An 18602-nucleotide genomic window follows, 5' to 3' on the forward strand; every position below is an offset into this window, starting at 1 on the left:
GAATCACAGTTATGTCAAAGAGAGATTTGACTTTTTTCTGCTTATCCCCAGAGAACAAAGGTAAGGGCAATGGATAGAATTGTCAGAAGCCATTTTGGTCTTGATGTCAAGATTTAATTGCTGCAGAAACAGTGGCACAATAAATAGATTGCTAATCTAAAGTAGAAATAGCTGAGTTCAAATACAGCTTTTTATTAGCTATGTGATCCTGGGCATGTCATTGACCTTCTGCTTGCCTCAGTTCTCCCCTCTGTAAAATGGGAGAAATAATACCTCTTAGGATTATTGTGAAGAACAAATGAGATAATAATTGTAAAAGTGTTCAGCTCAGTGCCTGGCACATAATAGCACTATATAAAATATTTTTTTCTTTCCCCACAGTGTAATGGATGGCCTGGAAAAGGGTAAGACTCCCCAAACCAGAGGTCTTCAAGTAGAGGTTTCACAATCATGTATCAGCAATAGGGTCGAGGAAAGTCTTGCTTGTTCAGTCTTGGACTGGATTTGAGGGTGACCTCTGAGGTTCACTCCACATTTAAGATTCCATGACTCTTTGATGACATTATTAGGAGGCAGCAAGTTGGTAGGAAGAGCACTGAGCCCCAATCTGACCCAATTTATCTGCTGGGCAAGCTTCTTCATCTGGAAAGTGAAGATCATGATGTTTGCACTGGATATTTCCCAAGGTTATTGTGAGGAAGACCCTTTTGTACATCGATTTAAATGTGTTCTTTTTACAGACACTTCAGTGGATACATGATCTCATCCATGGGGATGCTATGTAAACACTCTGTCCATTATATATGTCCATACCTGCTCATTGTATGCAAACCTCGTCCACATTCTTCCAAAAATTCCCCACAAAGGCTCCAGTGGATGTGTGAAGGATGAGCCTTCCTTTTGGTCTCTTTACATTGCCTGGAGCACATGAGATGTCCTCAGTTATCTCTTGCTCCTGCTCCATAATTATAATTAACTGACATTTATATGATGCTCTTAATTTATCTATCAATCAACAGGAATTTATTAAGTATTTACTATGTGCCAGGAACTGGAATACATTATCTCCTGTGAGTTTCTAACAATCCTAGGAGGAACTACAAGTATTTTTATCTTCATATATATATATATAAGGAAACTGAGATTCAGTGATACTTAATTGGAGTTACTCAGTCAGTAAATGTCAAAAGGAACAGCTGAATCCAGATCTTTCTGGCTCCAAGGTGAGCATTCTATCCACTATGGTTTGACCTCCATCTCTCTCTGATGATATTCTTTATGCCATTTTTCATATACAATTATTCCTCAATAATATGTGTCAGCCTCTTCACACTCAGCATCCTCCTCTCCATTATACTTTGGGCGATTTACAACTTGAATTATTTGAAGATGATGCTATTTCAAAGGATTGAAATTGACTCAATAATAAAACAAATACGATTCAAACAATAAAAAGTTGACAAGTCAGCCCTCTTGTAGCTTAAAGCTCTCCATTATTTCTCAAAAGGAGGATTAAATGGAACACAAAAGCTTTGTTGGCACCTGAACATGAACCGAATAAGGATTTGAATTCAAATTCAACAAATATAAAAATGCCTACTTAGTTCAAGGCATTGCATCAGCTACTATTGCTGGGAATACCAAAACCAAGAGTTCCAGCCCTAAAAGGAGTATCTTCTAGGGTAATATAAAACCCATCTGAGAAAACAAATGCAATATAATGCAAAGTAATTTCAAGATTGTTGTTCAGTCATGTCTGAACTTCATGCCTGGTTTTGTTGGCAAAGATGATGGAGTTGTTTGCTATTTCCTTCTCCAGGAAAACAGAGCTTAAATGGCTTGTTTAAGATCATACATCTAGTGAGTGTCTAAACCTAAATTTGAATTCAGGTCTTTCTGAGTCAATGCTCCGTCTATTGAACCACTTACCTGCCCCTATTTTCAAGATGGAGAGTAATAGTGATCGAAGTGAAGAAGGAAGTAGGAACAGAGGAATCAGAAAAGTATTAGCTAGCTAGTAAATAATCTATGCTTCACAAATGGAGATTTTTCAGTAGTCTTTACCTTTTTAAACTCATTATTCTACCTTTACCCATTAACTTTTTATCTCAAACTCAATTTGACTATTTTTATTATAGTTAGGAAAGTTTAGATCCTTGTGAGATGTGGCCATTATTGGTTTGGGCTCCCAATTGATTACACCAGTTTCTAGATATTTGTGGGTCAGAATCTTTCCAAATTGTAGCTTATGAGCCCCTATTGATGTGTTTTACTAATCAGTCATTAGTTACACTTCATTTATACAAAGACATTTTATGCACCTTTCCTTCTTTTTTATATAAATAAGGGGAAAGAGATGATGAGTGTGAAACATTATTTATCAGACTGGGGTGTTGTGTGGCTTAATTTTCTTGAACTGCTTTTTCCTCTTTCTTTTCTATTTGTTGTTAAAAAGTGATAACTCTCCGAAGGTGATTGGCAGGAGGGACAAATTTAAATTTTTTTAATGATGTTATAAAAATACAAAATTTCTTGAAGAAGACATTTTAACTAAATACTGACTTTTTAAAAAAGTAACCCATAGAAAATTTCTCCCATGGTTCTTAAACTCACACTCCTACAAATACAGACATACTCCATGGGAAGAGTAGACATTTATAGGCTTTATGTGAGAGACATATATGCACACCATGATCTCATATGGCTGAGGCAGAGTGCACTATAACTCTCTTTCGCCAGAATTCTCAGAGGTTCAGTGATTACAAAGCTCTCTTCTTCCTTCTCAAGAAAACTACCGTCAATTTCTATGAAATAACTTGTTCTTCTCCTTAACCAGCGTGTACCAGAAGAGACAGGAAACTATGCTGAGATCCCTTCTGCCCTTTAAACTCTTCTCTTAAATGCTTTTTCTACTTCTAAACTCTCCCCTACCCTGAACTTCTTTTAACAGAATTACCCTTGTCCTCCACCTTCTCCCCTTTGCCTCTCAGTTCAGTTCAACCATCATCTAACTTACTGTCAGAAACCCATTTTGTAGTTGTGAAAACTCATCTTACCCTGTGACTGAGAGGCATATTTCCCCAGGGTTCTACTTCCTCAAATGGAAAAGGGATTAAGAGACACTATGGTTAAAGAAATTCTTTTAAACTCACCCCAGAAGTCCTTCAGTTCTACCCCCCCCCAAAAAAAAAGTAGTTATGGCTTGACTGCCTAGAGAATTCTGAAAGCATGTGGCCTTATTCCCACTTCCCCCAACAATACATCTCAGCCTGGTCTCTCTCTGACCTGTTTCTTAAGTTCTCCAACATATATACTGGTGACATAAGGAAAAGAAATATGTGATCAAAAATAAAGATGTGATGGTCATGTGCTAAATACAAAGAATCAATCAATAATCAAACATTTATTATACCCCTATTTTGTGCTGGGTATCGTGTTAAGTGCTGGGGACATCAAGACAAAAATGAAATGGTCCCTGACCTCTGGGAGCTTACATTCTAGCAAGAGAAAGAACATGAACATGTCCAAAATTAAGTCCAAATGTTGATGGTGGTCCTTCGTTCTCCAAAAGGACTGATGACATCAGGAGGTTAATGTTTTGACTTGTAAGTGAATTGGATTTAGGTGGGTGAGTGAGGAAAGGAGAAGCCCTAAGAGATGGGACAATCAGAGATTTCCTGGAGAACACGGATATTAATGGAAAGAAAGTCAGGTTCACAGAAATGGAGTTTCTCAGTACACTGAGTGGATTCCCTAAGTCAAATTTAAGGGCAAAAAAGACAATTCAAGAGCTTGTACAAGATAATCAGACATGGATATATTGGTCGCTATCTGCATCACTGAAGAGAATAAGAGACTGCAGCTCCCTTTGGGTATTGTTTGTTTCTCTCTATGTTAAATCTTATCCAAAAGTCATAACAAGTTTGGAATAGATTGTTATTTTGTTAATCACTTATAGATGAGTCTGTTTGGTTTTCCTTTTCTACTCTATGGAGATTAAAAGGTGATTTGTAGGCACAGCATGCAGAAGGGATTTAGGAGAGTTCCTCCTAGAGACAAAAGGTACTTGAAAGTGAAACTTTCTTTATACCCAAACACAAAGACTGAAACAGCTGGAAAAGATTTCCAATTCCCTCAGTTAAGGTAGAAGCCATTTCCCTTCTGCGTTCCTTCAACAATGACCTCGGGGGAAATGGTGTAGATGGCTCATCAAGGGCACTCCAACTGTTTCTCCTTCCTACTCTGCAGCTTTCCTTGGATCAGGAAAATAAGGTTTGTAACAGGACAGTGGTCTTTATCAGACAGCTACAGAGAAGAAATAAAAGCAGGAGGAGAGGTGAGCTTTGATGCCTTTGAAAGCTGATGTCTGATGTATTTTTTAATTCAAGTGATAACAAGCTGCCTGCCTGAAATTTGGAAAATAACCAGGAAAATCTCTCTACCAAGCACTAGATGCAGCCAAGAGAGATTGCAACATCAGGGAGAACCACTGAGCAATCAAAGGTGATGACTATTTGGGCAAGTGATTTACTGGTGACCTAAGGGGAAAACAGAGACAGACAGAGAGGAAGACTGATACGGCAGGGAGTAGAATCATGTGAATGGCTGTGCTTATGAATCATAATTGGAGCTAGTCCAAGGCCAAGTACATAAAACCGATTAGGAAGGAGCGAAACACACTTCTGCCTTACATACAAAGGATCTTAAGTCTGCATGGAACCCACTGCAAACCAGGTACTAGAATTATCACGTCCAGGATTAAAATTAGGAGTTTAATGAGTTTGGGATTTGGAATTTACAACCTAGACTTTGCTCATTCTATTTCCTACCATATAGTCAAAGCAGAATTGGAGTCTCCAGGTAGCTCACTAAAATACAAAGAGTATCCTTTTTCCAAGTAGCTGGATGATGTCCACCTCAGCATAATCAAGTACATCCCATTTGATTAACTGTATTGAGCCAATATTTGAACCAATAAAAAATAATTCCATAGGAATACATGCATTTCAATGTAGAAATATGATGGCCAGATTAAAGAAATATGCAAGTGTAGAACAGCAATTTTTTTTAATCAAATAGAAATAAAAAGAAAGTCTTTAGACATAGTACAATGTAATAGGGAAAGGCTTCTGGATTGGAGACAGGACTTGAGTTCATATTTTGATTCTGCTGTTTTTTTCTCTGGGTATCTTTAGGCAAGACACTTAGTCTCAATGGATCTCAATTTCCTTATCTTGGAAATAAGTAAATTGGATGAGATGCATGCAAGATTCTTTCCATCTCTCAATCCATGCTTTTATGATCTTACAGAAGTTTTATCTCAAACAAGACATATCTGTCTAGTCTGCAAATAGCTACTCGTGTCCTCTGAGAAAACTGTCAAATGTAGGACATCCATAAGTGTATTGTGTTGTTTTTATCTTGAGGTTGAAACCAATCACAATGGAAAAGGAAGCAGGTTTCAAACAACCAAGATAAAGATTTCCCTTCCCTTGACCTTGCTGTGAAATGTCTCTTTTGCAATTTGGAACTATACCCAAACAACAATCTAACTGTGGGTACCCTTTGATCCAGGGATGCTATTACTAGATCTATATCCAAAGGATATTTTTTTAAAAGAAAATAATCTATTTGTATAAACATATTTTTAGCTGCTCTTTTTGGAGTGGCTAAAAATTGGAAATGGAGGGGATGCCCATCAATTGAGAAATGGCTGAACAAGCTGAGCTTGATGATTGTGGTGGAATATTATTATGCTATAAGAAATGATGAGCAGGATGATTTCAGAAAATTGGGAAAGATTTACATAACTGATGCAAAGTGAGATGAGAACAGGAAAACACTGGACATGTAATATTGTACAATCAACTGTGAATGACTCAACCATTCTCAGCAATAGAATGATCCAAGACAATCCCAAAGGACTCATGATAAAAACAAAAGCAAACAGACCAAAAAAACCCTGCTATTCCCCTCCAGAGAAAGAAGTAATGACATTTGTATATGACTAAAGCATTCTCTCTGTTTCTTTCTTTCTTTGTCTGCCTGTCTCTCTCTCCCCTTCCACAAAATAATTAATATAAAAATGATTTTACATAATTGCACATGAATAATCAGATTACTTACCATCTCAGAGAGGGAGAGTCAGGGAGGAATAAAATTTGGAACACAAAGCTTAAACAAAATATTAAAAATTGTTTTTACATGAAATTGGGAAGGGAAATAAAATATAATTTTAAAAGTAAAATAAGATATCTTTCTTATATTCTCCCTTTCTGCCTATTTTTTTCAAAATGGAGAAAAATAAATCAGTAATTGGTTTGATTTTAGTGTCCTACCAAGGCAGCCCTATTGAACTATGGTTAAGTTGGGTTCTCATTTTACATAGACAGCTATGACTTCAATTCTTTGAGTATCTATGATGTCAGTGGAATGTCCACTCCCTGTACTGGTATAAATTACTGCACCCCCATGACATAACAGATGACCTTTAGGAGTTGCTGTGGCCAAAGAATTCATCACCCTGAGGCCACCCTGGAAATGAGCTATCTTTAGTCCCACCCCTGACACTTCAGTGACTTCTCATTTTCTGTCAAGGGATCCACCATTCTTCTAGTTCCTTAGGGCTGAAGCCTTAAAATCCTTCACCAATCATTTTTCCCTCCTTCTCATATCTAATCAATTGCTAGATCTTGTTGATTTGCCTTTAAAATATTTCTAATATGTCCTTTTCTCTCTTCTCACGTAGCCACAACCTCAGTTTGTCACCTCTCACCTAAACTATAATGATAGTTTATTATAAACCTATGACAAATAAGCTTATAATAAATAATATGGTAAACCTATAATAGCAGCCTCCACTTCATTCTCTCTCCTCACTACCCTATCCCACACATAGCTGCCCAGTTAGCATTCTTAAAGCCAGGGGTGTGCTAGAGCCAGCTCACATTCTCAATGTGAGCATTTGCACAGAAATCAGCAAGCTAAAAATCACATTTGCTTTATTGTCTCGGTTTTCTAGATTTAAGAAAGTGATGGAGAAAATAATAATGCAGGTTAAACTTATATTTTATATGTATATTTTCCTTTAAAAACTGATTGTTAAAAATATACTTAAGCACCCTTAATTAAAGCACAAGTTTGATGATGTCATTCCAAAGCTTATGAAGTTTCAGTGACTTCCTATGTGATCTAGGACAAAATACAGTCTGTATCTGGTGACTTCTTTTGCTTCACAATCTATCGCTAATCTTTCAGAATGGATTTGATGGATTTCAGTTTAATTTCCCAGTCTGCCTCTCCTCCCATCTGTCAGTCAGTCAAACTGGCCTGTTTAGAATATAATATTCCATTTCCCTCCTTCATGACTTCATATATTCTTGTCCTTAGCATTTGAAATACACATAATATTAAAAGGAAGGTGATCATCACACTTAGAGCTTTTTTCAGAAAAACAAATAAATAAGACACTGTTAGTCAATTGTTTGTCCTCATCCTTGAGAAGATCAAATTTCTGATTTTTATAACTCTTAAAGGTGCATTTTTAAACCTCCCTGATCACAACAGATGATTGTGCATCTACCCAGTAAGAGTACATGTGGAGAGCAAGACTAAACCAGAAAATAGAAACTTCTTAAACCTATAAAATGACAGATTTGTACTAGGTAATGTCCATGGTCATTTTCAGTTGTAACATTCTCAGTTTCTAAATTCTAAGTGGGGTAAGTGGAGACAATTTCTTGACTAGCCTTTACAAAAAAAGAATATCATATATAAAGAGGAGCTGATCTTAAATTTCACTCTGTGGCAGCTACAGTAATGTAAGATCTCTAAACGATGAAGAAAATCAACTCTATAATAGCTTTTTAAAAAGTTAGCTGTAGGTAACTACTATTCTTCAGTCTCTCCAACAGTAATAATAATAATAACTAACATTTGTATGTAATCTACTGTGTCATAGGCTAAGTAGCACTTTGCTAAGTGGTTTGCAATTATTTTCTCATTTGATTCTCACAACTCTGGGAGGCAGGTTCTACTATTATCTCCATTTTACAGATGAGGAAACTGAGGCACATAGAAATTAAATTACTTTCCCAGGGTCCACAGCTAGTAAGTATGCTCAAGTCTTTCTGAATCCAGGCCCAAGGCTCTATCTACTATGTCCCATAGCTGCCTCAATATAAATAGTTACTGTATCTTTAAGAAGTAATGAAATCTTGGCTAGTTATAGTTTAACTCATTCTTTGAGCAGTCTGTGAAACAACTGAGTTTGCTTGTTATTCTGAAAAGTCTGTTTTCTGTAATGGCTGAAAAAAGGACAGAGAAGAAAAGGACAAAGAGAACTTAAGTCTTGAGAGAACTGAATTTAATCCTTATCTAGTAAAGAATCACCAGTGAATTCTTGAGAAAAAGACTTTATGTAGTTTCCGGAGAAAAGTGACTGGTAGGACTGGGGTTTCTAGAATTGAGAAGTAAGCAAGGTATAGTGTTGATTATACTTTTGATATACCTTTGATACCCAGCCTTTGTTGGGATCTTTCTCATAGCTGATGTCTTATAAATAAGTATGTCTTTGTTAGTCAATAGTCTCAGTTCTTATTTGAATAGGGATTTGATATAAAGATGAACAAAAGCTTATGGGAAAAGAGATTTCTCTAGTTAATTCAATGAGTAATATTTAACAAACTAAAGTGGGGGCTAAGTACTAATTGATTAAATATGAGAGATATTTTCATTTTTAATAAGAAAATATCAAAACTGATCTTTGATTGATTTAGAACCCAGGATGAGAATGAATAAGGAAAATAATGTAGCAGAAGAGAGAGAGAGGAAATCACCCCTTGATTGCATAGAAAATGATCAACTCCAAACCCTGCTACAGAATGTTTTTTTCCACTTTTCCCTTGTCTTTATATTGTCATGATGTCCAGAAACCTTTAGACTTGTGGATTTTGATTAAGGGTTTCAGGAATTCCAATATTTCAAAAGATCTATGTTTTTATTAAAACGAATATTCCTTCCAGGGACAAAGATTATATTTATGTGTGCCCATTTTATGACACTTTCAACCACAAGTTCCTCATAAGGGCGCTACCCAATGTGCTGAGAGCACTCCTTGATGGAGTTCTCTGCTATCTTGAGGATCCCAATGGAGCACCTACCCTGCCCATTAACTCCCAACCATGTCCAGTTCATTTTATTTTTGATCATATTTATATCAGCCATCTAGGATGTCTCAGCATCCCAGAAATGGAGGAAGGGGTGGGGAAGCATTTGGGACATGTTCACCTTCTCTGTCAAAATTCCTTACTTATTACATACCATAGTTTTAACTACACGCATTACATTTTTCCCATATAAAGAGGCCAAATTTTTTGAGTTATTATGGATCTCCCTTGAGGCTCTGTCATGTTCCTGAAAGTGAAGCAATCTACAGGCTCATCAACAAATAGGAGCATCCAGTGAACCCCATCATCTTTGAGGATCCCTCTTGATCATGGACTCCAGATCTCCATAACAGGAATTCTGATAACTCAGTGACAATTGTCACACACTATAATTCTTGGCTAATACTTGGCAGAAACCTGACTTCATTAAACTTGCCAGTTCTGCTTTACCCAAGTACCAACACCGGAATCCATTGTTGTAAAGCCGTGTCCCCTTTCAAAGCTTTCATTGCCACCACTTTGGCTGTTGCTGTGTTTGTTGTTTAACATTTGTTTTATGAGGAAAAAGTGAGCAGCAGTGCGATGTTGTGGAAAGAACACTCTCTATGGTCTCAGGGGACCTGCCTCCAATCCTGGCTCTGCTATTTCCTACCTCTGGGACACAGAAGAAGTCACTTTATGTGACTGGGATTCAGTTTCATCTATAAATTGAAAAGTGTAAGCTATATGACCTCAATCATCATTTGCAGCTTTAAATCTATACTACTGTGATTGAGTCACAAATAAAACTTAAAGAAAAGAAATTTAATATTGAGAATTATGAATTGTTTGATCTGGAAAATACTTTAGGGACCACAGAATCACTAAATCAACTTGTAATAATGTCCAACATCATTTGACAGATTAAAAAATTTAATACTAAAGTGGCAGATGACTTTTCCAAGATCATATAGTTGGTGGTAAAACCAGGATTTAAATTCATGTCTCCATACCTATGCCAGATATGTATTATCATTGTGTAGGGTCCAATGTAACTTCAAATTCAACTAGTTGTTTTTTTTTTTTTCTCTCATTGGAAGTTTATTTTTCCAAATACATGTAAAGATAGTTTTCAACATTCATCTTTGTAAGACTGTGTGTGTCCAAATTTTTCTTCCTCCTTTCCTTACCTTCCCTTTCCCAAGATAACAATCACTCTGACATAGATTATACCTGTACAATCATTTCAAACTTATTTATATATTTCAACTAGTTATTTTAAAGTTATTATAAAGTGAAATAACAAATGTGGAAATATATAAATATTTAATATAACATTAAATATGTATTTATAATATATATAATAAAATAATATAAAATAGATAAATAAATGTGGACCAACTTAGGGGACATTGTTCTGTTTGGGCCATAGTTTAAATTTTTTAAAAATGCATAGTGCAATTTACTCAACATGAATATTCAATGGATCATTGGGATTTCACCTATTTGAAAATTTCCTCCAACAGTGCAGATCAAAACCCATTTGTGCCTACCCATCTTCTGGGGCCATCAGCCATGTCCTCCTTTAACTTTTCCCCCAGGCCTCCCTCTAACTTCCTAGAATCTTTTAAGTCTTCCCGATATCACAAGGACCTCAATGGAGCACCCAGATTGTTCTTTGCTTATCCTTAATCTTAGTTATCCCTTGCTTTTTCCACTTTCTCTCTTCCTAACTTCCCTCTTATAATGAGAGCATCTCCATCTTTCCAGTCACCTTGGCTCATAACTTTGGGGTCAACCTTGACTCTTCCTCCTCACCTCCCAAGTCCTATTAATTCCACCTTCATAACATCTTTTATATTCACCCCTTTCTCTCCCCTGTCACTGCCATCATCCTAGTTCAGGACACCCCAACATGGCAATTATCTCTTCTTTATTCCCACTGTATTCTAGTCCAGTTCTCACTCAGCTGTCAAATTGATCTTTCTATTGAGCGTGTATGACAATGTCACCTCCCCGCCCATTCAATAAATTCTAGTGATTTTGTCATCTTCAGGATCAAATTGTAGAAACTTCTGTTTGGCTTTTAAAGCCCTTCCTAACTAGGACCCTTCCTACCCTCCCTGTCATCTCCCTTTCATATATTCTATGTTCCAATGACTCTGGACTCCCTAATCTCCCCCTCACCCAACACTCATATCTGGGCTCCAGGTATTTTCACTGGCTGCCCCCAATGCTTCGAATTGTCTCTTTCCTCATGACCATTTTCCAGCTTCCCTGGCTTTCTCCAAGTCTCAGCTAAAACCCCACCTTCTACAAAAGTATCCTCCCAAAAAATACTAGTTTTCCCTCTAAAATTAACTCCAATTGATCTTAACTGATTTGTACATCTAGTTTGCATGTTTTGTTCTCTAGCAGACCATGATTTCCTTGAGAGCTGGAACTATCTTTGTCTTTCTTTGAATCCCAAGCACTTAACACAGTGCCTGACACATAGGAGGCATTTAATAAATACTTATTGACTATCTGTGTATGGTGTTTATTTCACTTTGGCTTTGTAATCCCTTATTTGTCCACACCTTTCCATTGCCCTTTGCAGTAATGTGCCAGTAAATGTTTTAACAATCAGCTCTCTTAAAAATGTATACATACTCTTAAATGTGTGGTGTGTGCAATAATTTATATTAATTTTTTTCTATCACTTAACTCTAGACAATCAAAAAAAAAAAAAAAAAAAACAATGCAAACCCTGAAACAGTAGTTATTTCTGAGTTGTAAATGGTCAACTGAAAATTTAACAATCAGCTCTGCCAACTTGAGCATCCCTGCCTTCAAGTGTTCTTCAACTTCAATTTTTTTGCAGATAATAAGACTCCATGCCTCATTGTCCCACAGTAAAGCATCATAGAAATATTGGCAATGAAAAGATGGGCCTTTGTTTCTCTATGTTGTCATATTATTCTGTATAAAGTAACCTCATTTGTCTCAGTTGTGTTTCTGTCTCAGCCAGGAAACTAACTAAAGATATATAGAGAGTTAAAAATCAAAATGTGACAGTTGTGCTCAATTCATGTTTTGACTAAACAATCTCTCTTGGCCAATATTATGTCTCGTACTCAACAGCAAACAGAATTTGAACTCTAGCGTGAAGTAAACAATAGGGGAAAATTCCATTTCAGGCACACAAGAAAATAATCAAAACCTCCATCCACTCCAAACCAATCCGGAAATTCCAGTTTAGGAGAAAAAAAATATAAAACTTCATCCATAACATTTCCAAGTTTCTATTAAAAAGGATGATTTACTATGTCATCTCAAACAGAAGGAAAATCTGAATGAATTCAGAAGCAGGAGAAAGCCCAGCACAAGCCCGAATTCATAAATCCAGTCCAGATTACATGCCATAATAAATACCTAGAAGATTATCGTTAATAGGGTTCCTTTTCATCTTTGAATATCCAGAGTAAGGAACGTGGTTAGTTAGGAATTGTAGATGAGAGTATATCAGGAAGCAGAATTCTGAAGGCAGGGGAAGTCATTTTAGTTCCCTGATAAATAAATCCCTAAAAATAAGAGCATATTAAGGTTTAGTTTTCCTTTTTTTTTAAAGTAAAATAGTAATAACACATTGCAGCACCCTCCTACTCTTCCATTTATCTCCTTTCTCTTTGCTGTGATTAATGGTGGATTCAGGTACCCAGGATTAATAAGCAGGAGGAGAAGGAGTCCCAAGGGAGCGGAGGGAAGAAGGACAGGGAACAGGAAGAGGTAAGCAAAGGTGGACTGGACACTTAGGCACCTAAGTGACAGTGGATAGAGAGCTGAACCTGAAGTTGTCAGGTATTTTCACAAGCTATGTGATCCTCTGGAAATCACTCAAGTTTTCTATCCGCCTCAGTTTCTTCATCTCTAAAATGGGGTTGACAATAATACTCAACCTCCAAGAGTTGTTGTGAAGATAAAATGTGATAATATTTGTAAAGCACTTTGCAAAACTGAAAGTAAGCTATAAATGACAGCTAACATTATAAAGTGGAAAGTGCTGGAGGCCAAAACAGAAGTGACCTAGGAGGTGGTCCAAGCGCCAAGTAGTTGTAGGTACTGTATTCTTTCTCTAACCTGGACTTGTTTTTGAAGTTGACTTCCCACTAGTGAGAAATGAGCACCAGGGAGCAATCACAGTATTCAACAGCACAGCTGAGATTCCAGGCAATCAGGGAGCAGGATCGGAGGGACCGTCACTCTCTGAGAGGCATGCAAGGAAAGGCAGTTGAGGAATACATCCAGTCCCAAGTCTCCTCATCACTAGATACTGTCCCTTTGGGAGGCTACCAGTAGAACAGCATGGAGAAAGGTAGGTAGGTCCCAGAGGGAGCATCTAACATGAATAGGGAAAAAAAGCTACTTTTTTTTGGCAGGGTAGACTTGCCTGGGTCAAGGGTTGAGTGTCCAATCTCAAGTGTTTGAGGCTAAATTTGAACTCAGATCCTCCTGATTCCATGGCCAGTGCTCTGTCCACTGTACCCCCTAGTCACCCCCTCAAAAGAGCATCTTTTAAAGGCATATCACGTGTCAAACGCTGTAATGGTAACTGGTTGTACAAATAGGAAAGCACTATATGCTCTGCTCTGGATAGAAACAGCACGTAAGAATGTTCAGCACAGGGAGGGTAGAAAGAAGGTGCAGGAAGTTCTAAGAATGCATCAGTCAGATAATATGCCTGGGAGATGGAGCGGTGAGCGTGGAAGGTGCGGAGGAAGGCAGGTGGTCGGGGCGGAAGGCCTTAGTATTCGGTGGGAGAGCGGAGGGTAAGACTGCTGGTCGGCCATCTCACTGGAAAGAGTAGAATTGGTGATTCCTACCTCACCCAGGAGGGGTGAGCAGCTCCCACCTGCTGTCCTTGGAGGATCCGGAGGCAAAGGGCTAGTCCTCCAACTCCAGCCTCCCCCAGCCTGGATATCAAAGTGTGTGAGGGGGGATGCAAGGATCTTGGAGAAGCCACAGGTGCCTATTCATTTTAACGTGTTTTGTCTTATTCCTTTTGCTTCTCTGATAATAAGTAAGGGATTACATAAGACCAGGAGCATGTGATTGATGACATTTTGTTGAGCTGGGGTGGTGAAGTTGAAATACTTCAATCAAGAGAAGGGTAAAATTTTACTCGGTAGATATGGGGGAAGGATCTGAGCTAAAAGAATAATTGGGTAAATTCACACAGACCACATCATCAGACCAAGGAGAGGAGCTTTAGGAGAGAGGTAGCCAGCATTCTGAGAACCACAGAGAGCTTGCCATTTCCTTGGACATGCCCTGGTGCTCGGCGAAATATAAAAGCCCCGAAATAGGCACAGATCGGTTAGCACAAGATCCCCATTGTTGAACAAGGTAAGTCAAGCGGTCATCTGTGATTTCGGTCATTGTTAGATAATGCATTTGTAAATACATTTATAGATACATAAATACATACACACATACATTTATAATACAGTAACATAAATATATCTTTCTTGCCCCTAGAGTATCATTTTTTTCCTGAAGATTTGGGATGTACATGGACCATATCATTAGTAATGATTTAAAAGTACCATACCGCCAACACTACAGCTGCACCTCACAGAAAATAAGTGATTACCGATTTTGAGACTATACAAACAAGCTAATTGTATTTTTTAAAAAAACCAAAGAATCGCTCTTATTCATGTCCTCCTCAGATGCCTCCATTGATTAGAAAGATCTGAGTTCAGATCCCAGCTCAGACTGTGACAATTCTTCTGCCTTAGTTTCCTTCTCTATAAAAGAGGAAATAATAATAATAACTATCCTCCCCAGGTGGTTAGGAAGATAAAATGAGCTATTTGTAACGAGACTTAGGAAGCTTAAAATGGTCTAGAAATGCTAGTTATAACAGAGAAAAAGGAAAAAGGAGATCTAAGAAATAAAGAGCAATAAAACAAAGGCACAGTAAGGCATGTTAGAGGAAGGGGTGGGATGGCAGAGTGAAGTTCAGTCTGAGAGTTTAGAACACATGAATGGGTCTATATACAACAACTTTGGGGGTTCTCCAGGTTTCAGGACTTCTGATGGGAGAAAGACCTGCATTCTCAATGTATCATTGCAGCAATTGTTTCCAATTCTCACTTGTGGGAAAATCGCTTAGTGAATCAGAGAAGGGAAACTAGCAGTGGAGATCTCTGGCAAGGAGCACCAAGCTGAGAGGGTGGGGACCACTGATAGACCCCACCCTCCGTGTGACATGTAGTCCAATCAAGAGGCTGATCACCAGAAGGCTGGGCTGATGAACTTTGGAGCCATAATGCTTACAAAAGCCTAAATCATAGGGTTGTGTTCAGCGTTTGTGTGTGTAATGCACACATTATATATATAAAACTGAAAGAAGGTCAATATAAGAAGGGGCTCATTTCTGGACAAGCAAGCACATTTTCTGGACGTGAAGCACATCCTTCATGAGGCTTTGAATCAGCTGCGCTCATTGGAGTCTTACACATCATATCCCAGATGGAACATGCAGCCTTATAAGGATGTGTCGGGGATCACTTCTGACCCCACGATGGGGGCAGAGAAGGGAGGTTGAAAAGAGCTGGGAAAAAAGAAGAAGCCAGAAGGAAATTAATGGCTGCCATATCTAATCCCGGTTGTATTGATTCAGGAAACCAAAGCAGCCTTGGTTCCAGGGCAGTGAATACCTGATAGAAATTAAAATAGGAACTTTTCCTCTTTTAGATCTGATTATCATGCCATCAGCTTCAGTGCTTCCCACTTGGAAGACTGAGATTCCCTCCCCCCAGAAGGAATTGTTGCCCCCAAAGTTCATCAACCCAAGAATTGGATCAAGGTTTTTTCCTAACTTCCCATGAGTGCTTGAGCTATCCCACTTGTTTCTGTGTTAAAAAGGCAGATGGGCTGTTTAGGAGCCAATTCACCTGGCTGTAACTGTCTGATAACTTCCTCTGGTAATCAAGGCAATAGATAATATGTTCACCAAAGGAAGCTGGGAGTTGCTTGCTGGTGCAGTCTAGGGGAGGGCAATTCCATGCCTTTTGATTTGGGCAGATGATAATTTCATTGTTTTAGTAAAAGGAGTCTTAGTAAGAGCTCATGAGATTTGTTTTTGAGTGGATGTTGACCCAAAAGACACCACAACCTTGGGGTAGAACCAGAGCTACATATTTACTAGAATTATGGCTCTGACATTGGAGCCAAAGGAAAGGACAGAAAAAAAGGAAGAAAGGAAGGAAGAAAGGAAATGAAGAAACAAACAAATAGGGATCTCTTAGTCATGATAACTATTACCCTTTATATGAGCTAACCTTTTTTTAATAGTTTCTTTCACCTCTTCTTACAAAGTAAAAAAAAAAAATGGATATTTCAAAAGAGCAACTTGATGAATTCAGTCAAATTGGATTCACATTCAGTTACTATCAGAGAATTTTCAAAATAACTGACTGGTATGACAAAATTCTACCAGGATGTCTTTCAAAAAACCCACGTGTGTTTCTAGATCACCTAGGAAACGCTACATAATGTAAAATTATTATCTGAGGCCTCTCTCATTATTATTCATGAAAATACAGTAGGGAGCTCAGTAGTTTTACCTTACAAATGACTGTTCACAACAAAAAGGGTTGAGATGATAAACACCAGGAGAGAAAGGAACTGAGTCTGCCTTATTGAGAACACTGTCTTTACATAAAACTTATAAGGATGAATTCATACTTTCTCTTATCTGACATCCCTTTTGTGATTGGATATAATTTCCTTTTATTCCCTAATTTCTCTTTTTTGTTATAATTATTTTTTAATCTTGAAGGAAATTGTATTAAGGCAGTTGTGAGGTATGAATTCAGTGACAAATTACTCTCTGGGACTTTTACTGGATATGTCATTTAAATTCTACATCACAGTTTGGGGCCAAATATTGATTAGGCTGAGTTGGCACTGGGAATGATGAGAGCTATCTACAGCTGAATTGGATCTCTTCTCTAATGTAGGTAGCAACACGTTAAAATACCCCTCTCCCCAACACACACTGGTAAGAGAGGTGTGACGAGTCAGTCAAAAATATTTTATTAAATATTTAGTATGTGCCAAAGCACTGTGCCAAGAAACCCCAAATGGGGGTCACAAAAGGTAGGCACAATCTAAAGGACGGAACAACATTATAGAATGCATTGGAGACCTTTTCAGTTTCCCTCAGTTTTTAATTCACTGTCTACTTAACCTATTCCCCCAATTACTTTACAATTTTTACAAGTTTTTGCTTTTAAAAAAATTTTTAATTTTTAAAAAATATTTTTATTTTTTAAAGTTACATGTAAAACAATTTTTACATTTGTTTTTAAAACTTTGAGTTCTAGATTCTCTCCCTTTCCCTTCACCCTCTCCTCATTGAGAAAACACATGTGAAGTAATGAAAAACATTTCCATAAAAGTTAGGTTGCAAAAGAAAACATAGATCCCCCCCAAAAAAAAACTCAAAAAAGTTTTTAAAGTGTGTTTCAATCTGTATTCAGATACAATCAGTTCGTTCTCTGGGTATGGATGGCATAAGTCCTTCAGAGTAGTCTTGGATTATTGTTTTTCAGAGGATAGCAAAATCATTCACATAACATTGCTATTACTTTGTGCTTTGTCCATATTTGTATGGATTTATATTAAATTATTCTATTAAAAAGTCATAAAATCTTTTTGACTAAATCCCCAATCCCTTACACACAGTAGGCACTTAATAAGTAATTATTGAATAAAAGAATGGATGAATTCTGAATGAATGAGATAACCAGGATGAAGCAGAGTCTGTGCAGGAGGGGGAGGGCCATGTGTCTATGAGTCTGTGACATCTCTACTCTCCACTCTTCTTGTCCCTTATCAAAATTCCCTCCTACTCATCAGCTATTATCTATGTTGTCTCTTTGACATCTTAAAGATAAGAACTGTGCCTTTTGTATCTTTAGCCTCAAAGCCTGGCTTAGGAAATGCTTTTTCATTCATTCATTCTGTAATACTTGGTACTTCTCAGACTCGATTCAGAATTATACACTGAGATTAATCTACTGGAGGAATTCTTTTGACAATGTTCAGACTCAAGGGCTGTTACCTTGAAAGGGGACGGGGATGCAGCTAGATGGCTCAGTGGATAAAGGACCAGCCCTGGAGTCAGGAGGATCAGAGTGTAAATACAGGCTCAGACTTTTCTTTGCTATGTGACCCTGGATAAATCAATTAACTGCAAATGACTTCAAGAGAAAAGAAAAGGCATGGGGATGCTTTTTCCCTGTCCTGGAAGAGTCTTAGAGCCTCTTTTGAGATAAGTTATGTCCAGTGGACCTAAAGTATGAGACGAATGATAGTGTGTCACCTATACAAAGATGCTGAGAATAATTAAAATAATAGCTTTCAGAAATCAGGAGATGACGATAACCCTTCTGGACTCCACCC

Source organism: Sarcophilus harrisii, chromosome 1 (genome assembly GCF_902635505.1).
Source record: "Sarcophilus harrisii chromosome 1, mSarHar1.11, whole genome shotgun sequence".
NCBI classification, from domain to species: domain Eukaryota; kingdom Metazoa; phylum Chordata; class Mammalia; order Dasyuromorphia; family Dasyuridae; genus Sarcophilus; species Sarcophilus harrisii.